Here is a 14,508-nt window from a genome sequence, read left to right as displayed (position 1 = left end):
CTATACAATTCAATAATCCCACCCCACTAGTCTTAAATTCCCATTTTAATCAGTCACATTAATGTACAATGTAGGAATATTGCCACCCCACTCGACCAAAAGACCATTGCCAATTGTTGTTGAAGCCATTTTGACACATTGGTGTCAGAAGGGGTCGACTTTGATCCTATGCAAATCGTGTTGTTGAAGCCATTTTGACACATTGGTGTCAGAAGGGGTCGACTTTGGTGTCAGAAGGGGTCAACTTTGATCCTATGCAAATCGTATTGATTGGATGACACTCCATTAAAGGTATCTTTCAATCCACCAAATACTTTCATATCTCCTTCCTCTTATGAAGGACATATAGAAGATAAGGATCTATTGCATTATATTGCCGCCTTAATTAATGAAGGTATCTTTCAATCCACCAAATACTTTCATGTCTCCTTCCTCTTATGAAGGACATATAGAAGATAAGGATCTATTGCATTATATTGCCGCCTTAATTGATGAAGCTTGCAGACTATGATGGTGGTACAATCCTTGACTTCATTTCATTGTATCAATACAAGGAGCATATCTTTGATGTTAAAGGCAAGGAAATAGGATTCAATCCCATCGGGACTTTTATGTGATGTTTTGTCAGCACAACCATAGTATGAAGGTTTAAGGGATTATATTAAACAAATTTTTGCAAATCCTATGCCAAAAAACTGGGTGGAACTCCAACAATGCACTGCCCTAAGAGATGACCCACCATCGTATTGACCTTGAAGGCAGTCTTCTTATTAGTTCTATGAACTTTCCAAATATCAATCGTCGACATTCCCTTGTATTTTACATAAACTTAATGATATCTATTCACTCTAATAACTCTTGGGACTTGTCTTTTGTGTTTTTTCAATTGGTATGATAGTAGGCTAAAAGCTAAGACACAATGTGTCGACTGAGTTTCTTTGATAGTCTAACAATCCCATGCTTTTGCCTGATCAACAACATCTATCTTTACCTCCATGTAGAGCCTTGGTTTCACATCATCATCTCCCATTTTCCAATTTAACTACTCCATGACATCATGTGCATTTTGAAGCCTTGCACCATTTACATCTATTTGTTCTATGGCAGTGAGTGCACATTTAATGACTGCACCTGTACCATCATTCTTGCACCATCACGCTCTCCCATGCCATGACCACTACCAAAGAAATTATGCATAATCCGGATGCCGATCAAGGAGCAATACCTAGCAATGCCAAATGAGGACAAGTATTGATAAAAAATAGGAGAAGGAGGGAGCACACACACAAGAGAAGCAAACCCTAATCCATAATCATTAACCATAAAGCAAGAGAGAAGCCATAGCCATCATCTCTCTCGCACACCAAAAGGGAACACACTATAAGTGTTATGTTTACACTCCAAAGTAAACCTAATGTACTATTCACACACACATGACCAGTTAGATGCGATCATTAACTCACCACACGCTAACCTCCTAACATACTATCAGCACCCATGTGCTATCCACTAGATGTACACGATCTTGACATTTCAACACTCCCCCTCAAGCTTAACATGTCCATCTCTAGTACTCCCAATCTGGTACGGAAGTGCTCAAACTTATCTTTACCAAGTGCTTTGGTAAAGATATCTACAATTTGCTCATCTGTCTACACATATGTCAAGTCAACATGCCCATCTAACACCTTCTCCCTAATGACATGGTAATGGACCTCAATGTGTTTGGTCTTGGCATGATAGACTGGGTTACTAGCAAGCTGTATGCCCCTCATGTTGTCACAATGAATGACAACTCTCATATCACTTTGATGTTTCACATCATCAAGTAATTTCTTCAACCACATAGCCTCACATGCAGCTATGGTGGGTGCTCCACGATACTCGACCTCTATGGTAGATAAAGCAACTGTAGGTTGCTTCTTGCTGCTCCAACTCATAGCACCACTACCAAGCCTGAAAGCATAGCCACTGGTGGACCTCCTGTCATCATAAGCACTACCGGCCCAATCTGCATCTGTATAACCATATAAACATGAATGTCTTTTCCTACCTCATAGAAAAGACCATAATGTGCGGTAGTCTTGACATATCTCATGATACGTCTCACTACATCCAAATGAGGCTTGCGGGGACTTTGCATAAATTGACTGACTAGTCCCATCGCATAATTGAGATCTAGCCTCGTAATGGTCATATAGATAAGACTTCTGACCATTTTCCTGTACATGGTGATATCATCTACCTCATCACCCAAATCAGCCCTAAGCTTCATGTTTTGCTCTAAGGGCGTAAACATCGGCTTGCATGTCATCATCCCATACTTTACCAGCATATCAAGTGCATACTGTCTCTGCACACTAGGCATATACCCTGGCTTGTTCTAATCACTTCAATGCCAAGAAAGAACCTCAAATCACCAAGGTATTTCATATCAAACTCTTTGCATAAAGAGGCTTTGGCCTCATCAATGCCTTTCCCACAATCACCAGTGATGATCAAATCATCTACATAAATGACTATCACCCCACAATGCCATCATTTGTTTTTTTCACATAGAGTGAAGAATCTGCATTTCCAACCACAAACCAATGCTAACAAGATATATGTTGATCTTGTCACTCCATGCATGTGGTGCTTGCTTCAAGCCATATAATGCTTCTTTAACCTGCATACGAGAGTGGGATACTCAGGGTGTACATACCCTTCTGGTTATTCCATGTACACCTCTTCTTGCAATTTGCCATACAGGAAGGCATTCTTGACATCCATTTGATGCAAATTCCAACCTTTCTCTGTAGCCAATGCAATGATAGACCTCATGGTGGACATCTTAGCCATTGGGCTGAAAGTTTCATCATAATCAAGCCCATAGGTCTGTGCCATAACCTTTGGCGACCAGCCTTGCCTTGTGTCTCTCTAGGTTGCCATCTGATTTTTGCACTTCACTTTGTACACCCACTTGCAACCAATCACATTCTTGCCTTGTGGTAGCTCAACCAATTCCCATGTGTCATTTTTGTCCAAGGTATTCATTTATTCATTCATTGCCTTGTCCCAATCACTCTTTCCAACTGCTTCTTTAAAACCTGTTGGCTCCACATGTTTTATGAATGAAGTCATGTATGCATAGTGCATCGCATAACCCTTGTATGTCAATCTCTGTACAGGGTATCTCACCCTTTGCAACCTCCTCACCTGTATCCTGGGCTGGAGTGGGGTTGGGAACCTGTATCCTGAGCTCTGTTTCTTCACCTGTCACCAAACTCCATAAGCCTTTTCCTTTCAAAAAACTTTGCATTTTGTATTTCCATGATTGGAAATTTGTGCGATCCAATTTCTCCCCACAATCTGTATGAGTCCGTCACCCATTGTTGCAGTACATATTGGACTTCAAAAAACCTGTAAGTGAGCTCCAAATCCTTGTAACGGTGTTCAATAAAGGCTTCCACACATGCATTCACTTCCCATTGTGTTCCATATCATTCATAAGCATCATCCAAGTCATTACATTCAAGAAACTTTGAGTTGAAAATCTCTGGTTCTCGGAAAAGACCAGTAAAAATCAATCCAGATGTTGGCTTTAATATATCCAAATGTTGTCTGAATGTGGGTTTCAGGCATTCAATATCTTCTTAATGCATTGATCCAAGTAACCTTAAGAGGGTTTGATGAGATTACTCAAGAGGAGTGAGCTCCACCACTTTTAGTAGCTCTTTATTTTGCTTGTTTTTGCAAATGTCAGGTACCAACAGTCACTCAATTGACTCTAATTGATGCAAATCTTGTCCAAACTTGATGGGATCACTTTTTTGGCTTCTCAACACATGTATTAAATATCGTACTAAAGGGTTTTGTCTAAATTTGAGTGAGGTGGTAGTAATTAGAACTTTCCCAACACTCTGTTCCCAAATAACAGTTCTGGAATTCTGCTAATTGTCCACTAATTAGCTCATTGTGATTTTAATCCACCAAATGATGCTCCCAAATGATTTTCCCATCACCATTCATACATTTTCTAAGCCTTATATGCATTCAACAACTTGGCATTGCTCCCCATTTATGTAAGCACTTCTTAATATGACAAAACTGTCCAAAAATTAGCAAAAATTAGCGCCACCTGTTTGTGAGGGCTGTAGGAGAAGGGCAAACCACATTTGATGCTACTTGCACCTTAGCGCCACTTGTTTGTGAGGGCTGTAGGAGAAGGGCAAACCACATTTGATGCTACTTGCACCTTAGCAATGATCTCATGCACATTTATTATAAAGGGTTTAGCTCAATTTTGCATACCGAGTGAGCTATCGATCCACAATGGAACATATGTACCTCTGTTTTGAGGAAAACCAAAAAATTTGTCATAATACTCAATTTCAATTGAGTCTACACACTTCTGTGTGCATCAAACTACTTCAAGATCTAGTATGTAGCTTGTCCCCAAGTTGTTAATACATTTTCAAGCTCAAATACATGTGCCTTTGAGTATACATTTGCCAAATACATTCCACTTCAAGCTTTCCATGAAAGCTTAGAAAAAACTAGAAAATTGCACTTGCTTTGTGTACCTTTAATCTCATTGAATCTGATCTCTGGCACCTACAATCCACTCAAGGGTGTTTTGCTAATCTTACCTGCCATTAGGTCAAGCTCCAACACCCCCCTTGGTTCTAACATGGCCATCTTTGGGCTTAGTAAGCTACAAGAGAGAAACCATACCATGATCCATAATCCATAATCCATAATCCATAATCCATAGTTACCATAATTAGCTTAACCTACATCATTTGGTGGTCAGAGGCTACCATACATGATTTACCATGAATCTCCATAGAGACATAAACCTACCACATTGACATCCCTCCATAGGCTACATCTACACCATGGGTTGCCTAAGCCCAAGGTTGCATGAAACATTGATGACATGACATCACCAAACATTGTGACACCATCATACATGGCACCACCATTAAAGACATGACATAAAGATAGCTTACAACATGACCATACCATGAGGGCATAACCCCCCCTCCATATATCCAAAGGCATACATCATAGCCTTCCCATCTATCTTGGAAGCATCACATGATTGGGGTTTTGACATTGACCTTTTTGTACTTTGCATCCCCCCTTATGATATATGTACCTAAAAATAAATCTTGATGAAGCCCAAAAAACGTGATGTTGGATATGCCAACAATGATCGTGAGATGAAGCCCACTTGTAAAATCATTTGAAAAATAGCACAACCATGTGAACAACATCTTATGGAGTTCTTTTTACACCAAGACATATCAAAGCCTTATTATCAAAGTGTGTAATATTTCAAAAAAAAAATCACCACCACGACTGGCAGCAGTGTACCGTTCGGAACTTCTAGTCAATGCCTTCTTCGTCTCGCCGTCACCACCTGCTCTGCACACTGTGTGTCGAGGAAAATGAGGCTGCCACACAAAGAGGTGAACTCGATCTGCTCGCTCTCCTGCTGAAGCTTCTCCTTCTCTTTTGTGTTTTCCACTCTATTTGCTCATGCACACTCGTTGACTACTTCTACTCGTAGGCGCTGATGCGCCCTCTCTCTCTCTTCGCCAAGCTGAGCTGCTATTACCTCAACCAATGGACTGTTGCTCCTCTTGTTCTCGGTGAAGCTTTGCTTCTCTTGTGCGGTGTCGTGCTGGTGCTACATACCACTATTTCATACTTTCTGCAAGATAGAAGTGCTACACACTAAGCGTCTCTTTGCAGTGGATGAGGGTCACTATCTTTCTGATCTTCTGCCACCTCAAAGATCTCCACTATACGTGGCTGCCATTTTGAGCTGCTCTGAAATTCTCTCTCTATCTCTCGTTCCTATCCGTTTCTTGTGCAGAGGATATTGTGCTATAGCTGAGAGTTTTGATGTAGCTCAAGGGTATGCACTTTGTAGAATTCGTTGATAGGCTGCTCACAAGGTGGAGAAGCCACCAAATGTTTCCTATGCTGAGCTTTTGTTACTAATCCTGCTTCTTGGCTGCTCAGCCCACCTTCACTTTTCAATGTTGTGTGTTTCCCTCCTTATCTCACAAATGATGGATTGTTGATAGAATTGAATCTCTTCCTAGTCTAATTGCTATCCTAAACCCACCATTAGCTAAGCAATAAACCTAGCTCTGATACCATGTAAGAAATCTAAGGAGGATCAAAGATTAAGAATGACATTATAACAAGATTAAGAAAATGCTAATACAATATTAAGAAAAATGGACAAGATTAATCAAAGCATAAATGCCAATAACATTGCATAATGCTCAATTGATCTCTTGTGAATGATTGTTACAAGTGTTACCGAATGAGGCCCCAAGTCCATTCTTTTATAGCTTGAGAAAGTTACCCATGACATCATTGATTATGTCACTACACCATTGACTAGGTTCAATGTATGAGCATCTACCTAGGCTCTTTTACATGAGTGAATGACTCCATTTCTACCAATGCTTCTAACCTTTGAATACCAGCTAATGTCCATACCATATTTCTATTCAACCATACCATGCCATACCATGTCCAATGTCAAATCAACTAGATTGAAGATGGCCATTGGGAGCCAATCTCCAACAAGCTTCAGATCTACAACCAAGGTGATCTCCATAGCTTTCTTTTGCTCCATAGCTTCAATGGAAGTCTTCATCATAGCTTCAATGGAAGTCTTCATCATAGCTTCCCTTCACAGCTTCTTCCTTCCCTCTTCTCACACTCACTCACAAACACTAATGTTGATCTCTTGGCTTTGATACCATGATAAAAAATAGGAGAAGGAGGGAGCACACACACAAGAGAAGCAAACCCTAATCCATAATCATTAACCACCATAAAGCAGGAGAGAAGCCATAGCCATCATCTCTCTCACACACCAAAAGGGAACACACAATAAGTGTTATGTTCACACACCAAAAGGGAACACACAATAAGTGTTATGTTCACACTCCAAAGTAAACCTAATGTACTGTTCACACACACATGACCAGCTCACCACACGCTAACCTCCTAACATACTGTCAACACCCATGTGCTATCCACCAATTGTACCAGCTGTACACAAGCTTGACATTTCAATAAGTATGTTAATATAACTTTACAAATGTTTTGATATCAGTTCATCCCAAGAATTATGGAAAATAAAATTTGAATAATAGGGTATTGATGAGTGCCTTACCTGGCAACGAAGTAAAAGGGTGTGTTGCCTTAAACTGAGATGCTGCTCCATCTGACCATACCCAGTGCCATTTAAACTTTAGGACTTTGAACTTTAGCCATTGGTAGTGGAGTAAAAATAAATGTTGCACAAACAATGTGTCATGCTTCTTATCATCTGAGATATACAAGATGACCTTATTTTTCATCTCTCTCTTATGCTTCTAATATCATATGTGTACCATGATCGCAATTTGATCATTATGCCAATGCATTGATTGCACTTTATTTTGCACTTTGAATGTGTAGTTTTTAGCAAAGTCTACTACTAATACCACCACATCATCTAGAAAATTAGCCATGCACTCTTTGAATTGAGAGTGCTGCCCCAATAACGAAAGAAGTTATGGGTGATAAAAACATTTAGGTGTTGTAAAAAAAGTGAGATAACGATGGATAGAGGCGTCTCTTTGTATACAAGTTTTATTCTCTTTTTTGTCACATACTTCTTAAATTCCTCATTAACATACTCATATGCCTTCCACCTTATTAAAGCACTATTTGCATCATTTATTTTGCATGGGCAAAAATATGGCCTTAGATATTTACCACATTTGCCAAGCAAGCAGTTGAGCCAAGCAGTTGAGCTTGTGCCATTCAACATTCTCATTCTTTAGACATGTTGTTGAGTTCCATAACCATTAGGGGAATTTTGGACTCATTTTTGTGCCCTCTAAGAAATGCCATGTCAGTAGTCCCTTTGAAAAAAGAAGGCTCTTGGAGAAATCTACCCACCATATCTTAAAACCATATCATGTAACATATTATTAAAAAGATCGTAATGAGTAGATTCTATTGGCCATGTTATGGTAGTGATGTGTGTGAACACACTTAGGACCGCCGGGGCACTTTTTCCCTCACTAGGAGGTTTTTCCCCCCGTGCATTGTATATACGCCTAACACTCTAGGGCTACCTTATCTTTGTTCTTGCACACTTAGTAATACTACTTTTTTGTTGTGTGCTCTTGAGCTTCTTTTTCTCCAAGCTGTGTGTGCATTCCTGCAACCCTAGTTCCAACATTTAGTATCAGAGCAGGCAAGAGCTTCGAGGCAGCATCGCCAAGACTCTCCACTTCATCTTCTTTGTTTGAGACGATGTTTCACAGGCATTAGAAGGATTTTGATCTGAGGTCGTTTCGCCCTCCGTTTCTGCATTTCAAGCACTGTGCAGGCAATTTCGTCATTTTGTGTAGATTTTCTGTTAGGGTTCAAATCTGCAGGAGGACAGGTGCCTCTTAGTCTATTTTGGGTTGTGCTAGATAGCACAGGTTGGTTTTGTGCAGATTACTCTCTATACAGGCAACAATTACATCAGGTACAATCAGTGGCCATGGCTGATAACACTGATATATTTCGTATGTTACATGTTGCTCTGCTGAAGTTGGATGGGACCAACTAGCCACTATGGTCTTATATGATAGATGGGACCAACTAGCCACTATGGTCTTATATGATGCGCCATGTATTGGTTACAAAGGGCTTATGGAATATTGTGCAGGGCCATTATAATCGTCCTGCAACAAGGACCATTATTGCTGGTGTTGAAGAAGGTGCAGTGGATGATGCTGCAGGTTCTGTTGCTACAGATTCTGATGATGCATGATCTACTCCTCATGAGCAGGCTGAATGGGATGGTAAAGATGCGCAGGCTCATGCCCTGATTGCGCTATCTGTTAAACGTACCATCATTCTCCACATTTGTGGATGTAAGACTGCAAAGGATGCATGGGATATGCTTGCACGATTGTATCGGGTTCGGAATGAAACTCGTGTAGCTTATCTGCGTAAGCATTTAGAAAGTGAGCATACGAATGAAGGTGATTCAATGGACAATTTCCTGATAAAGATCAAGGATCTTAAGGAGCAGTTGCTGCTGCTCTGCTCTGCAGATGAGATTTTACCAGATAGTACACTTGTGGAGACCGTTCTTAATGGTCTTCCAGATTCTTACCAGAGCTTTGCATCCACTCTTAGGTTGATGATGAAGGGTAATCCAAATGCCCTTCTATTTGAGGAGCTGGTTTTTGTTTTGCTACAGGAAGAACAGTCCAGGCAGATAAGGAATATTATGCGTGTTGCAGATCAGGCTTTTGCTATGCTAGCCATAAAGGCAAAGGCAAATTTAAATCAAAATCTGTGATAGGTTCAGATGGTGCAAAGAATCATGATAAGGGTGAGCAAAAGAAAGAGAAGAAGGTCAGGTGTAATTACAGCAAGGAGCCTGGTCATGTGATTAAGGAATGTCCTAAGGTGGCTGCGAAGGAGGCAAAGAAGAAAGAGGCTGCTATGGCTGTTGTTGCAGATACCTCCACCTGTAAAGTTGAATCTGCTAATGTTGTGCAAGAGTCAGAATGGGCATTTGCTGTGCAATGCAGTTATGACCCATCTTTGCACGATGTATGTATGTCTGTTTGCAGACTCACATGTATGGTATTTTGACAGTGGTGCTACTAAGCACATCACTTCGTAGCATGACATGTTTACTTGCCTTGAGTCTGCACCTATTGGTAATTCTGTTACATGCGCAGACAACTCCGAATATCCAGTAAGAGGAGTTGGAAAGATTATGCTGACCGCTGCTAATGGCAGCTCTTTCACACTTTTTGATGTATTGTATGTGCCTGGGATCAGAAAGAACTTATTGTCTGTTTCTGCACTAACTAGGATTGGACTAGTCTCGTGAAGTTCATTGATGACAAATGCACAGTTCATGATCTTAGTACAGGTGAAACAATTGTGGCATCAGGTTCGCTATGTCGTGGATTGTATAAGCTTAATGCTTATGACATACGTGTGGAAGATGTAGCATGTGCAGTTGTGGATACGCAGGCTATATCAAATGCAAAACTATGGCATGCACGTTTTGGGCATCTGAATTTTTCTAGTTTGATGCGTTTGCAGAAAATCTGAGATGGTTTCATCATTACCTACTTTGCAAGCGCCATCAAAGCATGTTTGTGAAGGCTGTATTCTTGGCAAGATGCAGCATGCTTCATTTCCAAAGGATGGTTCTGTGCGAGCTGTTGGCAAATTGCAGCTTATACATAGTGATGTATGTGGTCCAATGCAGTCACCATCATTTGGAAATCATTTGTACTTCATGACTTTCATTGATGACTTTTCCAGGCATGCATGGGTGTATCCTATGAAAGCTAAGTCCGAAGTGTTTATGTGCTTCAAACAGTTTGTCTCTTTGGTGGCTGAAAATGTTTCATGCTGTAAAGTGGGCACCCTTTGTTCTGATTGAGGGGGGGAGTATATGTCTAAAGAGTTCAATGCATTCTTGGTGGATCGTGGGATAAAACATCAATGTACGGTGCCTTATACACCACAGCAAAATGGCGTTGCTGAGAGAAAGAATCATTCTCTCATGGAGATGGCAAGGTGTATGGTTAAGAGCCAAGCCCTACCACATGCGTTTTGGCTAGAAGCTGTAATGTGTGCTGCATATGTACTTAACAGGTGTCCCACTAAAGCGTTGAAGTAGTTTGTCACTCCATATGAGTCTTGGCATGGTTGCAAGCCATCTATGCCTCATTTGCGTGTATTTGGTTGCCTGGCTTGCTCTAGTGCCAGAGCAACATCGCAGGAAATTGGATGACAAGGCTGTTAAATGCATTTTTGTTGGGTAGAGTGTAGAAAGTAAAGGCTATCATTTATATCATCCGCAGTCTAAACATATCTTAGTCAATCGAGATGTTGTTTTTGTTGAAGATGCAGTTCAGCCTTTGCTTTCATGTACCAGAGACGTCAATGTACGCTCACAAGATGTGTATGAAACATTGTTGCCTTTGTTTGGTAGTGCTGGTCAGTCATATGTTCATGATGCACTTGATGGGGAGAGAACAGAAATTGAGGAGTCTAGGTCAATGCCTAAATGGTTGGTACAAACTTTGCGTGTGACAGCAGCAAATTGGATGCAATTTTGCCTAGTCGTACTCATTTTGGTTCTCGGCATGTATCATATGCAGCAGATTGTTTTGCATTGGTTGTTGCAAGTATGTATGATGAAGAAGAGCCTGTTTTGTTTGAAGAGGCACAAAATTCAGAAAATTGGATGGCTGCTATGCGTGTTGAATATGATGCTATTATCAAGAATGGCACATGGTCTTTATGTGATTTGCCTCCTGGTAAAAAGGCAATTGGCACTAAGTGGGTATATAAGCTAAAGCGTAAGGCCAAGCTTGTAAGGGTTATGCTCAGAAAAAGAGCATTGATTTTGATGAGACCTTTGCTCCCACTTGCCGTATGACGACCATTCGTAGCATTTGTGCATTGGCAGCTCATCATGGTTGGAATGTACATCAGTTGGACATCAAAACTGCGTTTCTGAATGGTGATTTACATGAGGAGGTGTATGTATCACAACCTCGTGGTTTTGTTCAGAAAGGGCAGGAAACCAAGGTATGCAAATTAAGGAAAGCCTTGTATGGCTTAAAGCAAGCGCCTCATGCTTGGTATGAGAAGATACATGCATATTTGATTGCACATGGTTTCTGTAACAGTCCATCTGAGAGCACCTTGTATGTTAAGCATGAAGGTGATGTACTTCTGATCATTGTGCTATATGTGGATGACATGCTGCTCACTGGTCCTAATGAGAGGCATATTGTTGATTTCAAAGTTGAATTAAATTCAACTTTTGAGATGTTAGATTTGGGCCTATTGCATCATTACTTGGGCATTCAGTTTAAGCAATGTGATGGAGGTATTGCTTTGTGTCAGACAAAGTACATTGAGGCATTGCTATGTAGATTCAATATTGAGGATTGTAAGCCTATTGCTACACCTATGGAGACAAGCCTACACCTTAGCATTCATGATGCCAAAGACTACTTTGATGCCACTCTCTATCAGCAGGCTGTTGGTTGCCTCATTTATCTATGCATTTCGAGGCCTGATATTCAGTTTGCAGTCTCACAAATGAGCAAGTTTATGCATAGCCCAGGCACTAAGCATTGGCACAGCAGGCAGTTAAGCGACTCTTTCGCTACTTGAGTGGTACCAGGCACCTTGGGTTGTTTTATCCCAAGGGGGGATCATTGCCGCCAAATTTACATGCTTTTTTGGATTTTGACTGGGCTGGTTGCTATGACACGCGTGTCCACAAGTGGTTTTTGCTTCATGCTTGGCAACTCATGCATATCATGGTTGAGCAAGAAGCAGCCTACTGTGGCCACTTCCAGTTGTGAAGCTGAGTACAGGGCAACTTTCACAACTATGGTTGAGTGTGTTTGGCTCAGACGCCTTGTGGGCTGATTTGGGTGTTGGACAACCATCTACCACCACCATCTCACTGACCAATCAGAGTGCATTGGTAGTTGCGAGAGGAACCCAGTGTTCCATGCTCGCACTAAGCACATTGAGGTGCACTATCATTATGTCAGGGAGAGGCTCTCTGCGGGGCGGCGGGCGAGATCAGTTTGGCATATGTGCCAACACAAGACAACCTTGCTGATCTTTTCACAAAGGCATTGCCTCGTGAGAAGTTTGAAGCTTTTCGCAAAGCTTTTGTAATGAAGGGAAGATGAATGCAAGAGAAAAGAAGAAATCATCATGTTTCCATGATGCCTAAGTGATTTTTACCTCTCACCAAAAGAGGATGGAAATAGCCTTCCACAAGCCTATGGGTGAAGCCATGAGCTCCAAGAATCATGAGATTCAATTTCCAAAAATGATGTCAAAAGTTACAACCATGGTCCAAGCTCCATCTTTTATACATGGACTTGTCCCCTTATTAATCCTATTTAATAAAGTTCCTACTTCATTACAAACCATCCCTTCCCAAAGATTTTGTCCTCAAAATCTATAATGTGTACAATCTCAAAATATGAGACTCTAATGTAATCAATGGAGAGTTCTCAAGTACATCCAAAACACATATACAATGGAAGTCCGGATGTACACAAGTCCACAAAGCTCCAAGTCCAAGAAGTATGAGTGAGACTGTTATGACAGCCCTTCTAGTCGATGAAGTCCCTTGAAAATCCTTCATGTAAACTCCATAAAATGGGCTGGAAATGATATGTACACTTAGCCATATATGTCCCACATCATAGTCTTCCATTTTGATGCCGAATGAAGCTTGTTGGAGTAGAATGGTAGGCCCAATAGTAGACCTTCCCAAGCTGTCCAGAAATTACAGCATGTACAATCCTCCTCATATTACCCAATTTGCTCAAGTAAACCATACCACTTGGCCAAAAAAAAACATCCACAAGTAAGCCATGTTGTTGGGCATAGTCCAATGATTGCCAAGTAGCCATATTCATGGGTAATTGCCTCCATTTGGCAAGGTAGTTTCAGCACCCTAGGCCCCATCAACCTTAGTGTGCTTGGGTCCTTGCAACCCGTCAATAACTCTTGTGAGATAGAGCATATGCAAGCTGAAATTTCTGCATTGGTAGGCATGTCTCCATCCACAAGATTTTCCTTAACTCAACCTCCCGAGTCAAAAGAAAACTCACCATTCCCATGCACTTCATCATTGCAACACTCCAACTCTTCTTTGGCATGAGAGTCATTCTTGTTCTCTTCCTCATCCATGAGGATCATAGTGATCACCATCTTCTTTGATTTGCAAACATGCCCGGGTGACCACCTCTCTTTGCACTTGAAGCATAGCCCTTTGCTTCTCAACTCCTCAATATTTAGATCATCCAATCTTTGAATCTCCTTGAAGGGTTGAAAGGGCTTCTTCATAGAATCACTACCCTTTTTGGCATCAATATGCACTCCACCCTTTGGCTGTCCACTCCCAAATGACGTAGGAAACCTTGGAGTAGAGGATGGTAATGTAGAGGTAGGATCCTTCCCAAAATTACAAATAGTAGTGGTTGGTTTGGATGTATCTATGGTGAATGACATGGGCTGAGATCGTTTGTACTTCGGCTCATAGAGTTCGGCCAACCTCATAGCTTCTTTGAGAGAACTAGGCCTTTGAGCCGACACATCTGCCTTGATGGAGTATTCAAGCCCATGCACAAACTTCTTCATCTTCATGTTCTCATTCAAACCTTCCACATACATTGAAAGCTTCAAAAACCTTTTGATGTAATCTCTCACCAACATTCCCTTTTGAGAAAGCGCATACCATTCTTCATGGTATCGATCAAGCACCAAGGGTGAGATAAAAGCCAAGTTCATCTCCCGCTTCAATCCTTCCCAAGACATTGGCGTATTTCCTTGTTTGACCATATGCCTCCACCATTGATGAGCATAGTCTTCAAGATGTAAGGAAGCAAATTGCACCATGTCACGCTCACTTTTTGGGTAGAGTTG

This window comes from Cibotium barometz, chromosome 4 (assembly GCF_041138505.1).
Source record: "Cibotium barometz isolate CiBa-2024 chromosome 4, ASM4113850v1, whole genome shotgun sequence".
NCBI classification, from domain to species: domain Eukaryota; kingdom Viridiplantae; phylum Streptophyta; class Polypodiopsida; order Cyatheales; family Cibotiaceae; genus Cibotium; species Cibotium barometz.
This window is presented reverse-complemented; position numbering follows the sequence as displayed.